A 21,051-nucleotide genomic window follows, 5' to 3' on the forward strand; every position below is an offset into this window, starting at 1 on the left:
TTGTCTTATGTAATAATGTTGTGTAATGAAGTCCAAGGGGCACATGTGTAATATGAAAAACCACACATTAGAATGTAATTAATCATGCTAGAATGTGAATAGTAATAGAAGTCAAAGAGTCATGAGAAGCTTAAAGGTCATTGTGTTTGTTATAAATAGCTCCTCAAAACTCAAGAAAAAGGGATTTTTGGGAGGCTTAGCCTTGGCTTCTCTTGTACTACATAGGAGATAGATTATTCTTTGGATAAGCAAGTCGTGGCTTTGTGTTCCACTATTGGAGACAATGTTTCATTCATGTAAGAATTTAATTTAGATCTTACACTTATAATCAAAATCTTAATGAGCCGACATTCCTTCATACATGTATCGTAGATATAGTTGGACTATTATGGTTATGTTTATGGTATATGTTGCTTTATTTACATACTAGGTTAATGAACTAATTCGTTGCTTAGTTATGGTTGTTATTGAATGGATGTTTTTATGCTTTAATGATTGTTGTTTATTATGTGGACTAATCTGTAGGTACTCAAAAAGTATTTCTCGCTATCCCAGGGCCCCCTTTTAGGATAATACTATTACTTTTTTAACCAGTGGCTCGTTCCCCACACCATCCATGCAAGTCTCCCTCGTACACCTTACATTGAGTGTCTCACAAAGCTCACATTCTTGCTGACCCAAAGAGGCACTGTATTCTCTTATGTCCGATTGTAACCAAGGCATATCCTAGAAAACCATTTCAATGGTGGCCAAAATGTATGACTGGATGAGACTCCTACACTAAACGGTGTGAGGTCTAATTGGGACTTCACATCAGGGAGATACCCTTACAATGTTGGCGACATCCAACACCGTCAACATTTTTGGCGCTAGAGAGAGGGGAAGATGACAAACTGAGCATGTGAAGTCTGTTTGAATCTCTTACTTGAATGAATTCATCCTAGATCATCATCATGAGGTGTTTTACAAAAGCTTTAGATCTTTCAATCCCCGTATACTTTTTACATAACTTGTCACGATTGAAATTTGATGGCAAGGGTAAAACAACATCCTTGATTATGTTTTTGAATTTGTTCAATTTTGCCTCTTGAATGGCGTTTATTCAGAAGAAATCCTTGCATGGTTGGTTACCATTATATTGGATGGTCGTGAAAATCAATGGTGCTATTCTCTAACCATCGCTTCTATCACATATTTCAATCACTTGGTTAACGAGCTTCATCGAGTCTTTGATAAATATGAATATCAAGATGTTATTGATGAAATAGATCAACTTAGAATCGAATTGACTGAATCTCTTGAACATTTTGCTGATTGGTTCCTTCACCTTTGTTATCAGTTTCCGTATGAGCAAGTGGATTGGTAGTTCTTGGATGAGAAGTTTCAATTCTTAGTCTAGATGTCAAGGAAATATTTTGAATCAGATTCTCCTGATCGAGAAGAATTTCAACATCCGAAGGAAGAACCATATATGATTTTTGTCCCATGTCCTCCTCCCTTTGATGTTTCGTATGTTAGATCTAGACCCATTATTGAATCAAAATACCATCATGCAGATGAAGAATTTATTTTTTCTTTCACATCTCTCCTTCGATGGTGATTCATCTGACCTCATCAATCAACCCTCTTCAAATCTTGATATTCCCCTCATCAATATTTCACCCATTAATCAAGATGAACCCTTGGATGATCATGGCCCGAATGATTTTCTTCTCTCTGAATTATATGGTTATGGTTGTTCAAGTAAGGTGGATGAATCTTTGTTCCTACGTGAAGATTTGGATTTGCAGGAGTTTTAAAAGGAGTCTGACCCGATGATTGAATATTTTCTTTCAGGTATACCTCATTTCGATCAAGAAGATGACACACTTATCATTGAATGTTTTTGTAGTAGTCTTGAACTTCTACCCTCTGTTGAATCACATGAGTTAAATATTGGATCTTGTTTTGGGAAGTCGCTGACCATGTTTTCTAAGAATTCAAATTTAAGTCAGGCGAGTAGGACACTTCAGCCGACGCTAATGGTTATGTCAGGTTCTTGTCACCATGTTAGTATTTATGATTTTAGTCAATTCATGATTCTTTTGTATAATTTTATCTCTCATGTTATCACACGGGATGTTGACTCCCTCTTGAGGGATACTTATTTTCTTTACGTAAAATTTTTCAACCCTCATGGATGGAAATTTAATTTGACTATTGAGTTGCCACCACTTCATCTTGTTTCAACCAAATCCAAAATCTGTAATCCAAAAGCGGGGAGGAATCTTACTGAATCTTTTACATCATCCATCAAAGAATCACACATGCACAACAACTTGGATTATGGTCAACTTGATGACATGGCTTGTGACATGGATTTTTCTTGGTGTAGTCTTTCTGGTATATCTTTCCCTAAAGGTTGTTTCCATGATCCTGTTGCAGTGTCATTAGAAGAGTATTTTCAGTATCGGCCCATGTCTCATGGCTTGTACTTGCATGTGCTTCTTCAAGTCATATATGGTCACAGGCCCATTAATTATTGCTATTGTGAAATTCCCCATTTGGTAGAGAAATTGAGTGTAATACACCATTGTGGTTTCACTCCATGTCTGCATTGGTCAATGCAGATGCTTGAACGATTTCTCTTGTTCATTGCACTGCTTTTTGTTTTGACTTTCCACGATCATATCCTTCGGTATGGAGGTCGGGAGCAGATTCTGTGGCTGCATTGGAAGTTCCACTTTACATGATCTGGTCTTGAATTGTTTAGGTTAGGTCAGGCTGCATATAGTTAGATGCATCACATCATCTTTTCTCTTTCTTATGCTTCAGTTTCATTCTTTCATTATTTTCTATCTTTGAATAAGTCGGTTTTGAGCTTCGAGACGATGTGGCTAATATTTTGTGAAAGGAAAGTTGTAGCAACACACAACCATTGGCTTATCCATTACCCTCTTCCTCAATTTGGTTTACATCTTTCGAGTCAATGATTTTCCGATGGAAAATATGATCCTTCAACTGTGAAGCTGTAAGAAAACCATGGAACTTGTATCTATTTCAGATTCTGTTGACGGTGCTGGACCCGCCAACATTCAGGGGATCAACTCAGTATGAAGTCCCAACTAGACCTCACACCGTGTGGTGTGGGAGTCCCATCCGGTATGATGGACCGATTGCCATTATCTTAAGGATTTGCCTCAACTCTTGCTTGTCAGCACAAGAGAGTTGTTTTCTTTGTCTTTGAGAAGTGAGGTTCGCGTGCCTGGTGATTTCTAGTGTTACTTGTGTCAATGGTTCTTTCACTATAGAGGGAGAGGTTGGGAGTGAGTCCCAAGTCGGTTGGGAGGAAGCCCAACTCTGCTAGGAACACACAACACAATAGGGATGTGCACAACTTCCGGAGGAACAATCCACACAAATGCGATAGTCACAACAAACAAGCGAAGATAACACGTACAACACTTAGTAGATGAGTCCGTTCGAGCTGCCACCACTTCATCCCATTTCAACCAAATCCAAAATCTGTAATCCAGAAGCGGGGAAGAATCTTAATGAATCTTTTACATCATCCATCAAAGAATCACACATGCACGACAACTTGGATTGTGGTCAACTTGATGACATGGCTTGTGACATGGATTTTTCTTGGTGTAGTATTTCTTGTATATCTTTCCCTAAAGGTTGTTTCCATGATCCTGTTGCAGTTTCATTAGAAGAGTATTTTCAGTATCAGCCCATGTCTCATGGCTTGTACTTGCATGTGTTTCTTCGAGTCATATATGGTCATAGGCCCAATAATTATTGCTATTGTGAAATTCCCCATTTGGTAGAGAAATCAAGTGTAATACACAATTGTGGTTTCACTGCCTATCTACATTGGTCAGTGCAAATGCTTGCACGATTTCTCTTGTTCACTGCACTGCTTTTTGTTTTGACATTACACGATCATATCCTTCGATATGGAGGTCGGGAGCAGATTATGTGGCTGAATTGGAAGTTCCACTTTACATGATTTGGTCTTGAATTGTTTAGGTTAGGTTAGGTTGCATATAGTTAGATGCATCACATCTTTTCTCTTTCTCATGCTTTAGTTTCATTCTTTCATTTTTTTCTATCTTTGAATAAGTCGGTTTCAAGCTTCGAGACGATGTGGCTAATATTTTGTGAAAGGAAAGTTGTAGCAACACACAACCATTGGCTTATCCATTACCCTCTTCCTCAATTTGGTTTACATATTTTGATTCAATGATTTTCCGATGGAAGATACGATCCTTCAACTATGAAGCTGTAAGAAAACCATGGAACCTATATCTATTTCAGATTCTGTTGACAGTGCTGGACCAACGAACATTCAGGGGATTAGCCCGATATGAAGTCCCAACTAGACCTCACACCATTTGGTGTGGGAGTCCCATCCTGTATGATGGCCCGATTGCCATTATCTTAAGAATTTGCCTCAACTCTTGCTTGTCAGCACAAGAGAGTTGTCTGCTTTGTCTTCGAGAAGTGAGGTTCACGTGCCTGGTGATTGCTAGTGTTACTTGTGTCATTGGTTCTTTCACTGTAGAGGGAGAGGGTGGGAGTGAGTCCCAAGTCGGTTGAGAGGAATCCCAACTCTGTTAGGAACACACAACACAACAGGACATGCACAACTTCTGGAGGAACAATCCATATGGATGCGACAATCACAACACACAAGCGAAGATAACATGTACAACACTTAGCAGATGAGTCCGTGCAAATGCAACGGTTGTTATAGCAAGTTTTATGTGAAAGGTCTGTCTGATGTCCGGGGAGGTAGCCACCATGGATTGGACAACGTTAAAAACATATACAACACATTTTCATCAATAGATTATGTATTACAACAAGTGAAGAGTTCAAGTGTTAAACACAGGTTAAAGAAACATTCATTACAAGTGTCCAAGATTAGTCCTACAACAATTACAATACATGTGTGAAAACGTGCTAGCCTGTTAGCACACTTCTGAATTAAGTGAAAGTTCCAAGACACATCATTGCACCATACATCACCAACCCTGTGGGCAAGGCGTTGGAGCCACTACTTACTCCTCAAATAAAATATTACAGACTCTCAAGGCTATGTGGGAGGAGCTGAGGTGAAAATTCCTTTGCATGTACAAATGAGGGGGTATTTATAGCCAAGGGTGAAACTGACCTTTGTGGCTGTTCGACTACCCTCATGACTGTTTGACTTCCATGACTTTTCGACTTTACATGACTCTTTGTACAACAAGTGGGTCTCTTGGACTTTCAAATTACATTACATTGATTGACAGTAAGGCCCATAGTAGATATGTGGAAGACATGACTCATGACATGACTCGACATGACAGTGCTGGTACATTCGTGCTGCTGCTGGTGTGCATGTCGAGCTGCAGTGCTTCTTAGTGATGGATGTCTTCATGGTGTGTCAAAACTTCACCTCCGCATGGAAAAGTGCATGGAGTCTTCGATGGTCGTTGGTTTGCTTGATGGTGTTTTTGCACGTTGCTCCTTGCTTGTATGTTGGAAGGATTGACAGGTTCGTCTGTTCATGAAAGGTGCATGTTCGTCCGTCCGTCCTTCTGTGAGCACATCTTACATGTTTTCTTGTCCATCTGTCTGCGAACACATCTTTGCATGATCATCTGTTCGCGAGCACATCTCTTCGCATGCATCATTTGTTCGCCCATTGGTGAACCTGTCCTTCTACATGTGCTCACTTTGTTCATTCTATTCGTTGTCGTGCCATGTATGCTTATGTACCTGTACCTGTAGTCACTCATGAAGAGATGACATCAAATCCAAAAACCTCCTAGTATACTATGATACATGATCATTTAGGATGCAGGTGATTGGGAGAGGTAACAAGGTTGCCAGGCGGGGTGGAGGCTCTGGGCATTGCTGATGAAAACTGCGCAAGAGTCACTGGGTGATGAAGATGGGAAATTCAGATCGACAGTGACTTTTCGCGGGGTCTGGCTCAGTTGCAGGACAAAACTACATAGTTTTTGAGAGGAACAGTCCGCGCTACGGGAAGGCTAGGCAGACCAAATTTGTGCAATTTCCAGAACAAGCGAGCAGTGGGAACTTGGAAGCTAAAACTGCACAATTCCTGGAGGGAACTGGCAGTCAGTTGTCGGGACACTGGTAGCAAAAATTACGCAATTCATGGAGGGAACTTACAGTCAACTGCTGGGTCACTAGCATAAAAAACCGCGCAATTCCTGGAGGGAACTGGCAGTCAGTTGCTGGGTCACTGGCAGTGAAAACTGCGCAATTCCTGAGGGGAATTGTCATTCCGCTGTCGGGAGATACTAGCGGGGAAAACTGCGCTGATGCTGGGAGGGTGGCCTGCTGATCACCTCTGCGTAGTTTCTGAGCTGAGCAGACTGTTGGGCAGCAAAGGGCTTGGTCATGAAAACTGCACAATTTTCTTGGTGAGCAGTCGATCGACTATCAGGAGGACTGGCTGGAAAAACTGCGTAATTTTATGAGGGAGACATGGATAGGCACTGGGTGTTTTTCTGACCTGTCTGCACAGTTTTTGAGGGGAGTCAGTCCCGGGGTGGCTGCTAGGTCAAACTCTCTGGTTGACCAACATGAAGGCTGATTGATTTTCTTGTGGGCAACGCAACTTGAAATGATTTGCTTGGTGCTTATGCACTGTTCTGGGTGATAGTCGATCAAGTTGATGGTGGGGTGATGGTCCGACTATCAGCGAGGAGTCCGGTCGTCAAAACTTCAACAAAATGACTAAGTGTGTGAACGAGTTAAAGATGCATATATGATCTCGCAAACACACACTTACATGACTCGATGACGAGATGAATCAAACCATCTAGACACACATTTTTGACATGACTGACCGATGGTGTAAGCGACAAGTGCAACACTTGTGATTGATCGTTGATTGACCGTGACATTGCTTATGCGACAATGAATGTGACTCCGTGTGTGAGTGCGATATATGTTTTCATAGTGAGCACAACATGTACACACAAAGTGAAAACCTTGAGCATGAACAAAAGATGGTCGCAAGCATGAATTTGACATCAACATGCAAAAACTTGGGTGAAATGAACAAGCAAGGCAGATGAAAAGACACACGAGATCACGAAGTGAACTGAGTGTGTGTAGTCATCAAGTGAAATTCTCAAGGGAGGCTCCGAAATTAGGTGCAGGCCAAAATTTTGGAGGGTGGTTTTATCCGCTACAACACTTGGCGACACACTGGTAGAACTCCAACTTCTCTGTTTTGGTTCATTGATAGCACAGGGCCTTGGTCTTTTGGAGAGTATTGAATCATTGTGTGGGTTACTTCGGCTTCCCCACTTACCCCATGGGCATACATGGTTCACCTTTTTACAACTCAGTCAAACACAATCAAAAGTTTAGCTTGATCACAATGTTTCGAATCCGGAAAGGGTAGTTTAGCTCGCGAGTTGAAGATTTTTAGAGTATAAGTTTTCATCTCTGGTGTTGCTCTGCTGCCAGCAGGCCTGGATAGTACCTCGACAAAGTCATGCAGGAACACACACATTGCTCCACTACCAGCGGGCTTGGTCAGTACCCTAGCGGAGTTGCGTGCTCTACCTCTCTGCACAGGAAGCCTTTCTCTTCTTTCGCCTTTGAATTTTTCAAGAGGACTGTGCATAGGCACTTATTTATTTTTGGGGCGGAAGAGGGATCTCGACTTATTGAGAGCAGAAGAGGTTGTTTCTTTAGAGATGCATGTAAGACCTCTGACATAGGTTTTCTCGTTTAGATTTTCCCCCTCTCCGTTTCTACTCATTGGATGAGCTTGAACACACAGAGAAGAAGGCTGAGTATAGGCATGGGGCTTCCTAGTGTGGACACAGGTTCATGGTTGGACCAAAACTTCCCTTGTAGACGGTTCATATTTTTCGTCAAGTCTTCATCGGCCGAAGGTTATAACCAAGCACAGAGAAGACGAACACAAGACTCGCCAAGTGCTACAGTGTCACAAGTCTCTTCAAATTTCAGCCACATACTCTATTCAAAATCCATAATGTAGTAGTTGGCAGCACTTATTTTTGGAAACAAAAATAGTAATATATCAAGAAAACAAAACAAACGTAAACAAAATAGTAAGCATAACAAACAAAGTAAAAACAAAGATAGTAAGCAAAGCAAACAAGCTGAAAACAACAAGCAACAAGCAAACTATGTACATGGCACGGGGCACGGCCTGGCCCACTGAAAGTAATGTTTGAGATCTTGGCCATTGACAGGAAGGTTTTTGATCCTCCTGTCAATTGATTGCAGACGACGTGTGTGTGTGCCAAGCTTCTCACGGACCAATATAAGGCTACTAGGTTTCACTACCGGAACCTGGTGGTATTCCAAAAGACCTTTAAGTGAAGACACCACTACTACTTCAGATACTGCGTGCAACACAGGTTCTGATGATGGCACAAGATAGTTGTTTTTATTCCATGAGCGGTTCAAGTTTATGAAATAAATGCATAAGCGAATTTCCCCGGATTTCTTATGTGCAGAACTTAAATTAGAAACCCATGTATGATGACGAACTTTGTAAGTAATCCAAGCATCCAAAAACTTAGTCAATTTTTTCTGTATAAGGAGTTCAAATGACAAATGTGTTTTACTTGACTTTTGCTGCAATGGCTTGGCTCTTCCTTTACCTGGAATCCCGCATTGGATTATTCGCATGTCGTATGTACTCAGGTTGTCATCTGCCCACGCAGACACATCTCGATACTATTTGATCAAGTGGTCAAAAGATTACCGCTACTGCAGTGTGCAGTTTTTACTGACACTGACTATCTACAGATCATGATTGGTTCCCAGGTTGCTCTGTTTGTTCGTAGTGGTGGACCTATGGGTTTTGCTATTTCTTGGACCTTGACAGAACTTCTGCAAATCATAGAGCTTGTTGAGAGAAACCACACCCTTGGGGATGGGGTTTCCTTTCTTGCCATCAACTGCAGTGTTCAGGGGTTACTCGTTCTCATCTTCATCAACTGTTGTGTCCTTGAAAGCATCAACACTATTCACGGGGTGTAGTACCACTATGAGTGCGACCACTTTGAGGCGGATGACCCTTTGTAATCCCAACACAAGTGCTTCGTACTCAACAACTTTGTTTGTGCACTCGAACTTCAAGAAACTTGAGACTAGATGCTTCCTATTGTAAGGTTCGATCAAGACACACCCGACTCCTAAGCCGTCTTGTGTCTTTGATCCATCAAAGTACATGGTCCACAACTTGTTTGTACACGGACCGCTTGATGTGCTAGTACTGCTGCTACTACCGTTGCTACTGCTACTGCTACTACTGGTACAATGTAATGTACAAGTTTCATTACCATCAAGTTGGGCAAGGAAGGAGTCCCAACTGCGTGTCTAGTGGGGTTGGAGTTGGCCGTGCAGGATAACACCCCAATGCTATTTCAAGGAGGCATTTGCCAAACATGAGTTCTGCAAAGGCAAACGGTTCATTCTCACCATTAAGGGGAGTGACATTGTGCTTCATATACCTCTCGGGCAATACCTAGATTTGGTTGCATTTTCCCTTGTACGGAAGCCACATGTGAGACCAATCTGTAGCAAAATATCCGTCTAGCTTGTTGGACCAGTCTCTGCTGAGTAGTAGACCGTATGCTTCCGGTATGTCCACAAAAACTATGTTGATGCATTGGTGGACTCAATCGTCATGAGATAGTCGGATGATCACGTCTCGTAGTTCACCAATGGATGACACCTATGTTCGATCACGCTGGATGATCCGCGCAGATGTCTCACTCCATTGTGCATTGATATTTTTCGCAATGGAGAGTGGCATGACATTCGCTGTCGCGTCGGAATCAAACAACTAGTTGTGAACATTGTAGTTGAAGATTTCAAATGATAGCATGAATGGAGGGCAACCCAAGTTTGCTTCTTCCATCCGAAGCATGTTGAACACATCAGAAAGTGATCAGGGAGGTGTGCTTGCTCCCTTGCTGGTAGAGGCTGCGCTGTCTGTTGCTGTATGTCCCAATGCACGCAGCAGGATGTCTCGCTGACTCTGGATCTTAGCTAACTTGAACAAACTTATGTTCGCTCGAGTTTTATTCATGTCATCTACAATGTTGTATTCCAGAGGTTGTAGACTCATTGAGGTGTCTGAGGTAGAAAAAAATGTTTGTGTTGTCCAACGGAGTGTTCTGCAGCTTGCTGCTCATGGATGTACTCTTGTCCGCCACTGTCTTCCCAGACTTGTTTTGTGTTTTCTGCTTTGGGATGGCCCGTGGATCGACCTTCCTCATCAGTAGTTTCATATTTTCTTGTGCTTCCCCAAGTGTAAGGTGAGCCGCTCTACTCTTGAGATTGTAATAGTCATTTTTCTTTTGGGGCTGCTTCTCGGTGTTCATCTTCGACATTGCTTGCGAGCATTGATATGCGTTCACCACATGCCCAGAACTTGATGGTTCATCAGGTGCAACCTCTTCGTCATTATCATTGTCTTCCGGCTGCTCCTGCATACTGTTTTCCGCATGAAAAGTATGGCTGCATAAAAAGTTCACGACTCGCTTCCAGTCCGAACAAGAGTTATCGGGGTGATGTTCTTGTGGAATGAACAGAACTTAGGATCTGCACATTGTTCGACTTGGAAGACAGAGCTCTGTGTAGTTTTCGGAGAAGACCAGTTTCTTCCTGATGAGATGCTTTCCTGTCTCTGCCTGGGCGGATGGCTGCTTGCAAATGTGTCCGGTTTCTGTTGTTTGAGCTCGTACACTTTCGTAGTCAAGTTCTTGACAAGGCAAGTGAGGGTTTCAATATCAGTTGCTTCCTTGTTTCTACCCTTGCTTTGTTGGGTGTGGAGCCTGATTATCTTTTGTATTCAAATGTATCGCTGCATTGGACCCCAGTTTGAAATGGGGCGGCAACACTGCCCGTAAAATATTTGCTGCAGGGGGCGTCCAGGGGGGGCGACTGCGACCTTCTGGGAGCCCCCCCCTGGCGGGGGGATCGGGGGCATCGCTCCCAAAGCTAAGAATAGATGTAAAATTTCCTTGTAAAATGTTGTACTTTCGTAGTCAACCTGGGCCATTCATTAGGTGGAGATTTGACGGTAGAAGTTATGTTTAACTTAGGGTTTTTTTCCCTAGAAGGCAACCCCTCGCTATATATGAGGGAATTTTATTGTGTCTATGTAGATCTATATTCTGAGTGAGGAAGAGAGAGGAGATTGAGAGTGAAGAGGGAGTTACAACGGATCTGCTGTAGGTTGTATCTCTTCAGTTTGCTGGATAATATAAAAAGAAGGACTGACTGTTTCTTCGTGGACGTAGCCCAAACTGGGTGAACCACGTATATCTGTGTCTCTCTTGTTTTATGCATTTTCTGTGTTTATATTTCTGCAATATTTTATGTGTTCCATTGCTCTGTAATATATAATTTTCTAACATGCTTGCCATCGCTTGGGACTTCCTGCTCGCATATTTGGAGTCCTTTGCTGATTCATCATCCTTGATGACTCTAATTGTGCGTAGGTCTTTTTCTACAACAATAGCTTCTTCACAATTTTCCAAGAATGTTGGTTTCACAACTCGCTTGATGAACTACGTGATGCTGGTCGGCAGTGCAGACATGTAATAATCAACTGTGATGGATTCATGAGGTTTAGTGTTTGTTGCAAACTTGTTCAATATGTGTGTAAACCTCTGATTGAAGTCTATTAATTTTTCTTTTCCCTCCATCTTCATGCTTCCCAATTCTTGGAGTAGCATGGCTGGGGTCTTGTCATCAACAAACTTTTCAAGGAACATGCGTTTGAAAGCACCCCAGTTCTGTATAGAGTTTGGTGGAAGACTGTGATACCATGCAGCTGCACGACCGACCAAGGTACATGGAAACAATCTACATGCTACATCGTCATACCATACCTCAAGGGTCTGCAGCTGTAGGTAGAAGTTGTCAATTCTTTTATATTTCTACAGGTCAACAATTTGATTTGCATAAAATTATAATATGAAGTAAAGCCCGTTGTCGCGGCATTTTCCATTCATACTAAGCAACCGGCCTGATCCAAATCTTACTGCTGCTCTTAAATTTTGATTGATTCTCAACAGTCTAACTCCGGCAAGAAGCTGCTCATCTTTCTCTCTTCCCATGGATTTTCACAATGGTACCAAAGGGGCTGGGCTTGAGGACGATGTTGATTCTGGACATGTACGCCTACAGCAGCTCGGCTACAAGCAAGAGCTTAAGCGTGATCTCTCGTACTATTATTTTCCTTCTCCAGCGCTTGAATCGCAACAATTTTCTACCTAGAACTTTTCGACCTAAGGCTTTATTCCCAAGATCTGTAAGAATTGTTTTTTTCTCTAATGAATTTTAGCCTCAAAATTCTTGAAGGCAAGGCCGTATTTTATCTCTCAGAAATGTCAACATAGAATTGCTTTGAGCCCAGAGTTCATGAAATTTTTATTAATTATAATTTTAAACCAAGAACTCTTCTAGCTAAGGCTTTTTGTACAAAATCTTTAAAATGGTTAGTAATTTAATTCAAACAATTATTGAATTGCGGGTACGTTTTGGAATTGATGAAAGCGTTTGGATTTGTGTAACAATTCTCTAAAATTATTCTCTATTAAGTCAGAATAGACCAATTTATCTTATGCAACCTGATGGATTGTGTTTCTTGTGGAATGTACAAAGAATTTAATAAAATTAAAAACAGATACGTTGATATTAAAACAACATATATTTAAACAATTGTTAAAAATGACTAACGATTTAATGAAAACAAATCAAAATTGCAGAAATCTAGAAACCCCAATTCTAAAGTTTAGTTACTGTAGAAATTAACTTGTAGGAAAATAAGCATCCTGTAACTTCAAAAACAAGTCAAGTTAAATATTCCGACAAAATAAATTCTTGTAGGAAAATAAGTATCCGGTGACTTCAAAAACAAGTCAAGTTAAATATTCTGAAAATTTTTATTTTTATTTTTTTTAGATGCCCATAGGCCGTAAGGGTTGAGCCTTGCTCTGATATCATATGTAACAGCCCCAAATAAATATCTAATTAGCTTTCTAATTAACATTAGATTTAAATCAAAGTGGCACTTACCTAGCCAAATAAACATGTAATTAATTAACTAAATTCAAACTATGAATAGTGTTTACCTGTGCTTACCGGCGGTAGAAGTAGGCTTATCGCAACAAGGTTTTGGGGACGACTCTCCACCCAACCGTAGGCTCAATTGTGCAAGGACTCTGCTACAACTGGCCACCCCCGAGCCCTCAATCAACGTACTACTGCCAGTGACTCCTAAGTCTTAGAACACCATTCTCCCAAGAGAATGAAAGATAGAATCTCGGAATGATGGAATGCAGGAATGCCTCTCATCTTCCTCACCATCTATTAAATAGAACAAACATTGGATGGGAACCACATGCACACACTCCATGTGTCTACATGTGACTTTGATTTTTAGCTTTCTTGTTTTATTTCTTTACTTTTCTTTTGATTTTTAGTTTTCTTGTTTTATTTTCTTCTTTTTCATAGCTTTACTAATTTTTTTTATTGTTTTCTTTGTTTTATTTCTTTTTATTCTTATTTAAAGCTTTAGTATAGTTATTACTATTTGTATTTTTATTATTTTTATTTATTTTCTTGTATTTTTAAATATCATTTATTATTTATTATTATTATTTATTTTGTATTATTTATTATTTATTATTATATTATTATTTATTATTATATTATTATTTATTATTTATTATTAAGGGGAGGGATATTACAAATGGAGGGTTAGTTGTTTAGTGGAGGGATTTTATGAATCTTCCTTTTTCATCCATAGATCTAGACATAAAGAATCATGGCTTAAATAATTAAAACTAAATCTGTGTTTTTGTTGTTTTGTTTATTTAAGATTTTTAGAGAATTTTCTAAATCTTCCTAGTTTGCACCTCCCCGGCAATGGCGTCAAAATGTTGGGCTTTATTTGCTAAGGTAAGTTAAGCATTAATTCCTTTTTGTCAACCCAAGTAGGTACACCTAGAGGCACATCTCTAATGTATATAGATCTAGAAAGATCTAGTGTTCTAATGATAGCCTAGTGAAGTGAAATTAACAATGCTCTCTTACAAGAGGTGTGTCCCCTTGTCTCTTTCAAACACTTAAAGCATTGATTTAGATGAAAAAAAATCTGATTGCCTATTTAACAAAACAAAATATTAATTACTTGTTGAATATTCTACCATTCCTTTACAAGAACTTTACTCTATAGAATCCTTTCCAATCCTAATTCATAACAATTCAAAACAATTTCTAAATCGCAACTAGTCAAAGCAATGAATGAGATAAGAAACTTTGGAAATCAATAATAGTTGATCCTCTTACAAGGTTCATTCATCTAACTATAGATTGAATTCTGCAATTACAAATCTGTAGTGCTGCCTCTTTTATTGCTTCTTGCTCGTTGATCTCTTTCCCTTCTGCCACGATGTTGTCGATTTGGTTGCCGGCGCGTCTGAGCTTGACGTTGTTGTGGAAAAAGGAAGTGTTTTTGTCTCTGGCCTTTAGCCATAAACACCTCGATTTCTGCCGCTGTTCTTCCTCCTCTACCCTGTTTTGTCTATACAGTTCCCTGTACATTTCGTTTTCTTGTGTTTGGTCCTCCTTTGTGTATTGAGTATTCTCTTTTGCCTGGCTCCACTGTTCCACCTGCTTGTGAAGGTCTACTTTTTTTTTTGTTTTCCTTAGCTGCGTTTTCTCTTGCCCACTGCTTTATAGTTGTTCTTAGAGACTTTAGCTTGGTTTCCCAGATATAATGAGGCGAGCCTATAACTTCCTTAGCCCACTGGGCTTGGATGAGGTTGCTGAAGTCTTCTTTGGCGTCCCATATTTTGTTGTATTTGAAGGGGAGGGGCCCCAGATTTCTTCCCTTGTCCAGCATTATGGCCACTGGTTTATGGTCTGAGGCCGAGGCTTGAATGATATTGGATTTGATAGAGGAAAAGCTTGCAACAATTCTTTCCTGAACAAGGATTCTGTCTAATCTCTCCTTGATGTTATGGATGCCGATTCTTTTGTTACTCCACGTAAATTTCCCGTTGTAAGGAGGAACGTCTATCAGATTGTGATTTTGGATTATTGATTCCAACGAATCTCTTGAGGGGTCTGCGTGGAAGTTCCCACCTAGTTTTTCCTCGGCATTTCTTATTAGATTCAGATCTCCTCCCAAGAAAATATTCCTGTCTTGAAAGGACTGTAAGTCTGTGGTTAAAGAATCCGAACAGAAAGCTTTATCCCTATAGTGGTTCGGAGCGTAGATGTTGTATATAGTGTAGATTTCTTTTGTGGTTTTGTTTATGAGATTTGATCTTACCCACCAATTGCAAGAGTTTATATTGATGGGGTCGCATTTGTTCTTATTCCATAGAGTTCCTATACCAACTGATGCCCCTGCTGCTCCTATTGATGTACCAGAGTAGTTTTTGTGTTTTGTGGTTTGCTTTTGGAAATCGTTCTCAGAAATTTTGGTCTCCTGGATGAGGAGAAGGTCTGGTTGCTCCTGTTTAATTATATCCCGGACTGCATTTGTTTTTAAGGAGGAGCCCAACCCCCTGCAATTCCAAGAGACCACTATCATCATTTTCCAATTTTTAATTGGTGCCCGCTCTTCTCCTTTAGTTTTTCTCCACTTCCTTTTTGTCTATCAAGATATGTATCCATGGGTTGCTGGGTACGGTGGCCGTGTCTTTCGCTGTTGTTTCATCTCTGATCTCTTTGTTTGACTTCCCGCCTGCCTTTCTCGGAGGGTCAGAGGAGAGGCCTGCTTCTTTTGATTTGTTTCGAGTGAGTATTCGCTCGATGGTTGGGGGCGTGAGGGTGGACGTTTCGATGGGGAGGAGATCACTGCTAGGGCAGTGTCTCGGGGGGAGGGGATATGGGATCTTCCACTGATAAGGATTCAAAGGGGTTAGAGGAAGAGGGGAAGGGGGGAGTTGAACAGGAAGGGGGAGGAGGAGGGAAGGGGATTTCCGGGAGGGGCTTGGAGCTTGGTCCTTGTGAGGGAGTGGATTTTTTCTTTTTAACTTGTTCCCAAGGACCTTCAGAGATTTCTTCATTACCATTAGGCTCATTTAATTTTGACTTGCTACATCTATTTGCGAAGTGCCCATATTCGTGACATACCTTGCATTTGAAGGGCAGCTGCTCGTAGTCTAGTTGTTGGATGTGTGTATAGTGATCTACCTTGATCTTGGTGGCTTCCGGTAGGCCTTTCCCGAGGTCGACTTCGACGCATATCCTTGCACACGCATGCATGTTCTCCTTTGGCTCAGATCTGTTGATGTATTTGCCAACTGCATTCCCAATAGCCTTTACAGATTCGTCTCCCCAGCAGTGAAGCGGCAGATGAGGCAGGCGGACCCAAACCAGGACTGTGTTTGGGATGTCCATTTCCGGATCGAAGTCTGGAGTCCATCTGTTCAGATAAAGGCCTCTTGAATCCATGAAATAAGGGCCGTTTCTGAAGATAAGGTTCCTGTCCTCTTTTGATTCAAATAGAAAGGTGTAGAAGCCCCTTCCGCAGAACCTGATAGCTATTTTTTCTTGTGTCATCGCGCTCCAGTTGCATTCTACCCATTTTTGGACTGATCTGGGTGAAGGCCAAAGGCCAGTGAACTGACCGACAAGGCCTCTTTCAGCTAAGGTGATTGCTGCCTTCCTCGGAAGGGTGGGAGGAAGAGAAACTTCAGGGATTTCATCCAGTTTTTTGACGAACTTTGTCGCAGATGGACGGATTCTTGTTGATGCATTCTCTGGGATGAGAGATGCGAACAGTTTTTCATGATCTTCCAAATTTGGTTGGGGGGGGGGGGAGTCAGACCCAGCCATTAAGGCGAGGGGGAGCCAGAGTGCAGGCGCTTAAGAGTAAAGGAGGCAGAAAGGGAGAGTCCCAGTGCTGGGGTGAGCAGGAGGCCTGAGGGGCGTAGATGGCAGCGGGCCTGCCAGGCAGGGGCTTGGGGCAGGGCCAGACAGAGGGTGCGGGAGTCTTCAGATCGCCTTCTTCAGAGCTCGCGCAGTCATTCCAAAATCGATGGGCTCAAGATTGTTCGCCCGGATTGATGAGTGATTTCATCCAATTACTCACTCTATTACAAACAAAATACCCAAAATAAAACGAAACAACCGCATAAAATATCACTGCACACCAGTGAGTTCAGACACAACTCCACTAGTCGTCCCACCTCCCTCAAGTCGGCTTGTTTCAACATGCTACACAAAGTCCGTGTGGGTACGATGTTACAGTGCCTTCTGACGATGTTATCTCAACGTAAAACACCAAGTGTGATGAATACTCTGCCACGTCAGCCTCTACCACTTCATTTACCCAAGGTAAATGACAATATCAATCGTGGAACCGACATCGTAAACTAAAATATTTTTCTATCACGTGCAAGGTGTCAGACAGGACGGCCTGGCATCTGTATACGTGTTTTGTCTTCCTTGGACCATGGATGTCAGATACTCAGCTACACGGCTCTCTTTTAAAACCGAGGACACACGGACGCCGTCGATGTCGAGGTACCGACGGCCTACAATCTCCCTACCGGTCCAGGCAGCGACAAAACACTGGCGAGTCGGCGACCGTCCAACGCCCCTTTGATACTCTTAAGAGCCAGTAAATCGGATGGGGTCATGCCGGTTTCCTGAGATATTTTTGTTAAATGCCGTGGCTGGCGAACGCGAAAACAAGGGAAGCATATTCGCTGCGTAGAGAAACAGCGTGTAAGGCATATTCTTGGCCTCTCGGGGTTTAGCGGGAATCGATCTCGGCACATTGTTGGCATATTCCCGAAGTGACAGATAACAAAAGAGCGATGGTTTGCACGTTACAAGTTGCGAACCCAAGCACGAATGCTAACCCTAAGTCTTTGGCAGGTGACTGGGTCGAGCCTCTCCCCGAGGAATTTGATCCGGTTGAGATATGCGCTCCCTTGACCGGGACCGATGCGGACGAAAATGGCAGCGTTAGTAGCCGTTCTGATAATGGCCAAGGTTCTAGAAATGGAGAAAAGAAAGAAATTGTGCTCGACAGGAATATTCATACGAGCTGCCTTGCGATCACCGAGCCGGACGTCGACGATGAGATTACAGGTGAAAGAGATGGCTACATGGCCAGTGTTTTGGCCAAGTACCGGCGGAGTCTCGTGGAAAGAACGAAGCACCATCTTGGTAAGCTATTTTCAGATCTTTGTCGGTATATTTTCGGGATTTGTTCAAATGCGAGATTTGACAGAGTCGAAATGAACTTGATCTAGTTATTTATGTTAGATAACATTAGAACTAGCCTTTTAATGTAGGTATTTGTTTCACATTGTATCATTTGCACTTGATTACGAGATACTGAGTAGTCTTCATGGAATGTCGTTTATTATTCTCTATTAATGTCTATTTTCACCGAAATGTCACATCAAAACCCTGTTACAAGGATCTTACTAACGTCCTGATATGTTTAATAAAATAAAAATTCTATTTTCTTTTCCTATATCTAAAATGTAATTTAAAAAATGGAAATGTGGATGTCCCATTTTTTTTTAAATCTTTATTTATACTTAATAGATCATTGTTAAAGATGGATCCTCTTATAACATTAAAATTGGATTTCCAGATTATTTTTTTAAGACAAATTAAAGAGTTATTATGGATTTTCTTTTTATTATTACAATATTAATGAATAGATAAAAATGGAAAGGTTATATTAGAACCCCGCTAACTGCTTTGAAAGCCATGATTTACCCTGTTCAAAATTGCTTTTGTTGCTTGTCAGATCCTAAATCTAAGATTTTTTGATTTAAAACGTTAACATTATGGAATTGCTTGCAAACGAAGAGGGCAGGTCATTTACGTCCAGTAGTCGAAAAGATGTGTCACAGGCATAAACTACGATGGAAAAACATAAACATTCTATTTATAATGTGAACAGGATGAAGAGGATCTAAATTAAACTAGTATATATTCATCTTAACCATTTAGAGGTCTGCAATTCTGAGGTACAAATCCCCCTTGATTCTCGGAAATGAGGGTGTGGAGGAGCTTTTTAAGCCTGTTGGCTAGAATTTTGGTGACAATCTTGTAAGAGACATTACAAAGGGAGATGGGCCTGGACCGATCGAAGGAGAGGGGATTGATATCTTTGGGAATGAGGGCGAGGTGTGAGGATTTGGTGTTTTCCCCCATCTTGCAGTTTTTGAAAACATTTTTTACCATCCTTACAAAGTCTTTTTTTTATAGTGTCCCAGTGATTTCTGAAGAAGGCGACAGCGAAACAATCTGGGCCCGGGGCCTTGTCCCGTTGCATGCTAAAGGCTGCCATTCTGATTTCCTCTTCTGAAACATCCTTGTCCAATTCGCTGTTTTGCATGACTGAGATTTTGCTCTCAATTGGTCTGAGGAATTCCGTGCTATCCGGAGACTGGGGGCCTGCTGTTAATAAGGATTGGAAATGCATGAGTGCTGCCTCTTTTATTGCTTCTTGCTCGTTGATCTCTTTCCCTTCTGCCACGATGTTGTCGATTTGGTTGCCGACGCGTCTGATCTTGACGTTGTTGTGGAAAAAGGAAGTGTTTTTGTCTCCGGCCTTTAGCCATAAACACCTCGATTTCTGTCGCTGTTCTTCCTCCTCTACCCTGTTTTGTCTATACAGTTCCCTGTACATTTCGTTTTCTTGTGTTTGGTCCTCCTTTGTGTATTGAGTATTCTCTTTTGCCTGGCTCCACTGTTCCACCTGCTTGTGAAGGTCTACTTTTTTTTTTGTTTTCCTTAGCTGCGTTTTCTCTTGCCCACTGCTTTATAGTTGTTCTTAGAGACTTTAGCTTGGTTTCCCAGATATAATGAGGCGAGCCTATAACTTCCTTAGCCCACTGGGCTTGGATGAGGTTGCTGAAGTCTTCTTTGGCGTCCCAGATTTTGTTGTATTTGAAGGGGAGGGGCCCCAGATTTCTTCCCTTGTCTAGCATTATGGCCACTGGTTTATGGTCTGAGGCCGAGGCTTGAATGATATTGGATTTGATAGAGGAAAAGCCTGCAACAATTCTTTCCTGAACAAGGATTCTGTCTAATCTCTCCTTGATGTTATGGATGCCGATTCTTTTGTTACTCCACGTAAATTTCCCGTTGTAAGGAGGAACGTCTATCAGATTGTGATTTTGGATTATTGATTCCAACGAATCTCTTGAGGGGTCTGCGTGGAAGTTCCCACCTAGTTTTTCCTCGGCATTTCTTATTAGATTCAGATCTCCTCCCAAGAAAATATTCCTGTCTTTAAAGGACTGCAAGTCTGTGGTTAAAGAATCCCAGCAGAAAGCTTTATCCCTATAGTGGTTCGGAGCGTAGATGTTGTATATAGTGTAGATTTCTTTTGTGGTTTTGTTTATGAGATTTGATCTTACCCACCAATTGCAAGAGTTTATATTGATGGGGTCGCATTTGTTCTTATTCCATAGAGTTCCTATACCAACTGATGCGCCTGCTGCTCCTATTGATGTACCAGAGTAGTTTTTGTGTTTTGTGGTTTGCTTTTGGAAATCGTTCTCAAAAATTTTGGTCTCCTGGATGAGGAGAAGGTCTGGTTGCTCCTGTTTAATTATATCCCGGACTACATTTGTTTTTAAGGAGGAGCCCAACCCCCTGCAATTCCAAGAGACCACTATCATCATTTTCCAATTTTTAATTGGTGCCCGCTCTTCTCCTTTAGTTTTTCTCCACTTCCTTTTTGTCTATCAAGATATGTATCCATGGGTTGCTGGGTAACGGTGGCCGTGTCTTTCGCTGTTGTTTCATCTCTGATCTCTTTGTTTGACTTCCTGCCTGCCTTTCTCGGAGGGTCAGAGGAGAGTCCTGCTTCTTTTGATTTGTTTCGAGTGAGTATTCGCTCGATGGTTGGGGGGGTGAGGGTGGAGGTTTCGATGGGGAGGAGATCACTGCTAGGGCAGTGTCTCGGGGGGAGGGGATATGGGATCTTCCACTGATAAGGATTCAAAGGGGTTAGAGGAAGAGGGGAAGGGGGGAGCTGAACAG

The 21,051-nt window shown here is 41.6% G+C and overlaps 1 long non-coding RNA gene across 1 annotated transcript in view; it reads left to right on the plus strand.

Annotated features, from left to right (window-relative positions):
* LOC149246959 (uncharacterized) overlaps positions 1–18,263 on the plus strand; it is a 44,718-nt gene extending 26,455 nt beyond the window's left edge. Inside the window, exon 2 of the long non-coding RNA XR_016265603.1 lies at positions 17,557–18,263. This is a non-coding gene — a long non-coding RNA (uncharacterized LOC149246959). The remainder of the gene's footprint in view (positions 1–17,556) is intronic.
* Positions 18,264–21,051: the final 2,788 nt, after the last annotated feature.

This window comes from Pinus tabuliformis, chromosome 7 (genome assembly GCF_031772625.1).
Source record: "Pinus tabuliformis cultivar Carrire ecotype Pingquan chromosome 7, CPIR1, whole genome shotgun sequence".
NCBI classification, from domain to species: domain Eukaryota; kingdom Viridiplantae; phylum Streptophyta; class Pinopsida; order Pinales; family Pinaceae; genus Pinus; species Pinus tabuliformis.